This window comes from Triplophysa rosa, linkage group LG2, assembly GCF_024868665.1.
Source record: "Triplophysa rosa linkage group LG2, Trosa_1v2, whole genome shotgun sequence".
Lineage (NCBI taxonomy): Eukaryota > Metazoa > Chordata > Actinopteri > Cypriniformes > Nemacheilidae > Triplophysa > Triplophysa rosa.
In genome coordinates, this window is record NC_079891.1 from 14,981,941 (window position 1) to 14,988,564 (window position 6,624).

The 6,624-nt window shown below is 39.4% G+C and overlaps 1 pseudogene; it reads left to right on the forward strand.

The window, feature by feature from the left end:
• Positions 1-236: 236 nt before the first annotated feature.
• On the forward strand, positions 237-2,969 carry LOC130563673 (uncharacterized; annotated as a pseudogene).
• The last annotated feature ends 3,655 nt before the right edge of the window (positions 2,970-6,624 follow it).

Here is a 6,624-nt window from a genome sequence, read left to right on the forward strand (position 1 = left end):
AATTAAAGGTTAGGATCACAGTTTTCCAATCGTTTTATAGCTCGCCATGAGTGTACCATGGGAGCAAGGATCTCCTTAAAAAGGTGGATGCAGAATATGGTGCAGAATGCCTGCACTGACCCCAACAGCTTTATACACCCAACAACAAAGCAGCACATAAAACACCTTGCTAAAATGAAGAACACAAATGCCTCTCTCAACACCAGCCCAGAAAAGCTTCTTGAGACACAGCAGTTATGGCAGTTATTTCACTCAGGCAGTTCCTGTTCCAGTGAAAACACTGCCACCTGCCCCATTTAATCCACCGGCAAAGAGCGTTCCTGAGGAAGTCAGTAGTGGAGCATCCTACTGGCCGTCTCTGCAGATTCTGCCACCAGCCTCAGAAACAAGGACTGAATAGTCCTCATATTCACACTGGTTTCCCTGGAGTGGCAGACAAATACATTTACTGTCCTGCTAAAGATTTACAACTCGTAAATCTCCTGTATCACGTAGAAAGCAATGCAATGCTAATCATCTGCGCACTCTTTCAACATCCACTACTACCTCAATTACATTTCCCATTGGTTTATGGAACTACCAATCTGTTGTAAACAAAGCAGATTTCATCACAGCTATTGCTAAACACTCTGGTCTTTCTCTTTTAGCATTTACTGAAACCTGGATCAAGCCAGAGGACAGTGCCACACCGCCCACTCTCTCAAATAACTACACTTTCTCTCACAGCCCACGCATATCATGGAGGGTTGGAGGAACCGGTCTACTTATCCCTAATGACTGGAAATTCAAACAGCTGGCACCCTCATGTGACAACATCTCCTTCGAGTCACATGCTGTTACTATCATCCACCCTGTTAAAACTCATGTTGTAGTTATCTATCATCCCCCAGGTCAGCTTGGACATTTCTAGGAGGAGTTGGATGCACTTCTGTCATCCTTCCCTGAGGATGGTACTCCTCAGGTGGTACTTGGAGACTTCAACATCCACCTTGAAAAACCTGACTGCGTCGTTTGACCTCAAGCGAGTTCCCACTTCAGCAACCCATAAGTCCTGTAATCAACTAGATCTTATCTACACACGATACTGCTCCACTTATCACTCCCAGGTCACCCCGCTGCACACGTCGGATCATTTCCTCATCACTCTTGATCTCGACCTAACTTCTCCAGACACTACAAATGCCTCCCCACTGGTCACATTCCGGCGCAACCTACGAACACTCTCTCCCTCCCTCTTATCCTCTGCAATCTCCGCCACGCTCCCTCCCTCTCAACAGCTCTCTCTGTTGAATACTAACAGAGCAACCGACACTCTTTGCTCCACACTAACTTCCTGCTTAGACAGCTTATGCCCTCTTACATATAGGCCATCTCGTGCATCCCCTTCTGCCCTCTGGTTATCTGATGTTCTCCGTGACCATTGCACCACGCTCAGGTCTGCTGAGAGAAAGTGGCACAAATCTAAAGAACCTACTGACCTCAGTCTCTCTATCAGTCTCACCTCACCTCTTTCTCTGCTGATGTGTCCTCTGCGAAAACTAATATTGCCACGCTAAAATCAACAACTCACCTGGCTCTCATACTTTCTTTAAAACCTTCTCTTCTCGTCTTTGTCCGCCTGCCCCCTCATCTCTGTCAGACTTAACAGCTGATGATTTTATGTCTTTCTTCGTAAAGAAAACGACCACAATCAGCAATCAGTTCTCTAGATCCCATCCCCACTCATCTCCTCCAGGCCATCTTTCCATCGGTTGCACCTGCTTTGACCCACGTTATCAACTCGTCTCTCACCACTGGTACATTTCCTGTAGTCTTCAAAAAGGCCCGTATAACCCAGCTGTTGAAGAAACCCACTCTTAATTCTGCACTGTTAGGTAACTACAGACCGGTATCTCTCCTCCCCTTCATTGCTAAAACTCTTGTGCGTGTTGTATATAATCAGCTCTCATCCTTTCTCACGCAAAACAACCTCCTGGACAGCAATCAGTTTGAAGAGTGCTCATTCCACTGAGACTGCGCTGCTCTCTGTCATTGAAGCCCTCAGACTGGCAAGAGCCGCATCAAACTCATCTGTACTTATCCTACTGGATCTATCTACCGCTTTTGACACTGTTAACCACCACATCCTCCTGTCGACCCTCAAGGCTATGGGTGTCTCTGGAATGGTGCTACAATGGTTCAGGTCTTACCTCTCCCAACATCTCAATACAGAGGTGCCTCAGGGCTCAGTGCTTGGACCGTTGCTCTTTTCTGTATACATGACATCCCTAGGCTCTGTCATTCGGAAACATGGCTTTTCCTATCATTGCTATGCGGATGATACACAACTCAACCTGTAATTTCAGCCTGACGATCCGACTGCATGCATTTCAGCATGCCTGAGCGAGATTTCGCTCTGGATGAAGGACCATCACCTGCAGATGAACCCTGCAAAAACAGAACTGCGTGTAATCCCGGCCAACACAAAGATTCATCACAATCTCTCCATTCAACTGGGCTCATCAACCATCACATCTTCCAGAACGGCCAGAAACCTGGGAGTGGTGATTGATGGTCAGCTAAACTTCACGGATCATGTTGCCAGCACCACCCGGTCCTGTAGATTCATCCTCTACAACATTAGGAAAATTAGACCTTTCCTGTCTGAGCATGCTACGCAAGTCCTAGTCCAGGCTCTTGTTCTGTCCAGACTGGACTACTGCAATGCGCTACTGGCTGGACTTCCAGCTTGCACAACTAAACCTCTACAGATGATCCAGAATGCAGCGGCAAGAGTGGTCTTCAATGAACCGAAGAGAGCGCACGTCACTCCTCTCTCTATTAAGTTACATTGGCTTCCTATAGTCGCTTGCATCAAATTCAAAGCTCTGCTCTTGGCCTACAAGACCACCACTGGTTTGGCACCCCCATATCTTCACTCGCTAATACAGACTTATGTACCCGCTAGATCCCTACACTCAGAAAAGTAACTCATTGGATGAACTCAATTTATTTTAGTGCAGGATTTCCATCCAATAAATATGTGTGGCTTCTACTCATAAAAAACAGGCTCATTCAATGAAATGTAATTAAGTTGGTCCACCTTAATTTTATTAAATACACTTTAGATCAAATTCATAAAAAATAGATTCATGTATTGAAATATAATTGAGTTGATCCAACATAAATTTCCCATATAACAAAAGCACCATCATGGTGATCAATGTTTCCTTGAGTTGGGCTCTTGACACTTGACTTTATTATGTCTTGACTATATATGTAGCGTGCTATAATTGTGTGTTTTTGAAGTAATTTTTTTATGGCAAATGAAATGCATATGTAGCGTGTAATGGTGTTGGTTTTTGAACGTTGAAATTGCCATCTCAAATGGATAATGAATGTTGTAACACAATCGAACATTGTAAAATCAGGGAGTTTGATTGCATAATTTTTCATTTATGACTCCAGCATGCACTTGTGTTAAGAGTTAAGTATTTTGTATTTTAAATACATGCTCACTCCTGCCCGCTCCTACAACATCAGCAGATTTTGTAGCCATCTTTAAGAATTGGCTGAAAACACATCTATCTATTCTTTTTCAATGCACAAGTGTTCTTACAGACACATTACTATAAGCATTTAAAGAGCGACGAGACATGATTTAGTAAGAGTCAAGAGCTCAACACTGTAAACCCGAATGTTCAAAGAAATTAAACAGTTTAAGTAGTGTAAACTTAATTTTATATTAAAAAAATTCCTAAATTAAATGTTTTGAGTTCCTGTAACTAATTCTTACTTTTGAGTTAGTTTAACTTAATTTCAACAAGTTAATTCAAGATGATTTGTTGAGAATGAAATTCAGTTCCCAGCATGCTTTGCGTGAGACTGCATTAGGAAAGTAAATTTTGAAATGAAGTGTTATTTTATGAGTTTTTAGAAAGGAAAAAGCCTTGTTAATGATGAATGTTCAATTATCTTGGATATTTAGAAGAGTTTGTTGTATTTTTGACTTTTGGGGTTACCATCGTTCAGAAGAGTGGTGCTTATGCTTAGGTTGTGGGGGGTGCAATAGCAGTCAGCTGAACTGTTTAGGTTGTCTTAAGACCTTTCATTTATTTAGCTGTAATTAAAAAAAGTTACTTTGCTAAATGTTCAAAATTAAAAGGAGTCAACAACAGTAAAACAAACTCAAAACTGACTAGTTTTGCTTACTTAAAATTGTTCAAAATTAAAAGGAGTCAACAACAGTACAACAAACTCAAAACTGACTAGTTTTGCTTACTTAAAATTGTTCAAAATTAAAAGGAGTCAACAACAGTACAACAAACTCAAAACTTACTAGTTTTGCTTACTTAAAATTGGGAACATCATAACTCAAAAAATTTGATGTAACTGATTACCTCAAATTTTTGCAACTTGTTTGCAAATTTCAGCAACTTGTTTAGACCTATTTCAAGACACTGTGTTTGGTAGAGCACAATATCATATAAAAAATTCTGAAGCATACATATGTACACTGTGCAAAGTATGCAACTTTTCTGTATCAATATAAAGCCGATGGTGAATTTTAGTTACAAAAGTGCAATGCGCTTGACTTCACCTTCCGTTCTGGATGTGTTGATGTGTTGAATAACTCAGAAGTAACATTAGCCACAAGTTATACATATTTTTTCAAACCATTAGGTCATGTCATGTGGCAACCGCAATGCATTCATGTGCCACCAATGTTACTGTTGTAAATATCTACACTGTAAAACCTAACAGCGTATCTTACTAAAAGAAGTAAGTTTATATAACTCAAATCTCAAAAAATTTTGGAGTCACTCATTCCCATGAATTTAACCTAACTCAAAGATGAATTGTTGAAGTAATAACTCAATTGGTTTGAGTGCATTTAAATTTGTGTAGTATTTTAAGTATTGTTGATTTAGTTCCAGCTTGTTCCATTCACTCATTCTTTAAAAGTTGGCTTTATACCATTACACAAATCTAAGTCCCTCAGTAATATAGAGCTATATAGTTTAGGATTTTTTGTTTTTATTACAGTGTATCCAAATAATTCTTAATGATGCCTAAATTGTCCATCACAATATATTGTTAATAACTTAATTACAGCAGTAATTACATTAGTTGATCCACAGAAACACTAAGATAATTGATTTATTGTCTAACATTTTCAAATAAAAAATACAATCAGTTCATGTTTCCAGATTGTCTAATGTAAAGATTTGTTGATTTTTTAAATACGTAATTGGAATAATTTGGGGTTTCACACATTTTTCTTTTGGAGGGTGGCACTGAACTAATTTTAACACAATTAAGAATTGTTGCTGACTTAAACTTTATTCGGACCTGCTTATAAGTTCGGACCTGCTGCACTCAATGAAACGTGTTCAATTATAAGCAGCTTCAATTAGCGGAGAAGCTACGGATGACCGCTGCTGTGTGTCTTTTTCATGTATTTGTCGACGTTGTTGTCTTGCATACGAGGTAAGGTAAGCTATTATTTTATCACTGCTTTACATGCTGTTAAAATATAAAAGCGCGTTGTGTGAAACTTGCCAAGTTACTGAGTTGTGGAAACGATAGCATTAGCTTGCAAGCACACCTCATTCTGCTTTAAAAAAAACATTCAAAACGTTAACGTTACTGTAGTCGCGGTCAAACTCGTTCGTCGAGTAAAGCTGTAGTAACGTCAGTATGTTAAAAGTGTAAAAATATATAATCAACTATAGTTCGTTAGCTTGTTAGCTAATATCCCCATGCTTTTCAAACTAGAGTAACTCGGTTAGCTGACGTCAGGTTAATTTTGAAGCGCGCAATGAGGGAACAGCTAAGCACCATATTAAAGAGAATAACCATGAAAATATATTAGTTGACAAGTTGACAAGAAAACCCTCTTCATTCGATAGGTGAAAAGAGTAATAGTAAATTAAAGCCATGAACAGAAACAAAAACAGGCTTACTGGCCTGACTTAAATTTGCTTTACTGTACTCAGGTGTTTTGACAGGTATAAAACATGTGGAAATGCAAATTGTGTGTTTTTTCCAGTGCCTTAAAAGTGCAGTTATTGAGACATTACAGACTCTACCATGGCCAGTATTCCACAGTTTCACCTTTACCATGCCTGCATAACAGCTGCATGTGTACATTTAGTACTTTTACCTCAGCTGCTAAAACTCTACAAGAAGAGGAAGACTGGAAGTTTTGGCGAGAAGATGGAAGATGTTTTGATGGCATATGAGGAACAGGTAAGAATATTTTTAATGCATTACATTGCTGTTGAATGGGAGGAGCAGACCCTAACACCCCCCTGTGCATACCTTTTTGTTTGTGGAACAGGACAAAAACATCACTGCAGCTAGAACAGCAGCCCTGGCCGGCCAGCCGCTGTATTTAAAGGAGGATTCAACAGAGGTCTTCAAAACATGCAAGGTATTTTTCTATTCTCCTTTACCAATATCCATAGCTCAATACCTTCATATACTTTTCAAAGAAAAATCACTGATGAACATGAAATTATAAACTGCCTTCTGCTGTGTGTCTATTGTGTCTTTAACAATTTTTTACTATTAGTACTACAAAGATTCAGGTATAAGATTCAGATACACGTCTGATATTTTGAGAAAAACTTAGTAACAAGT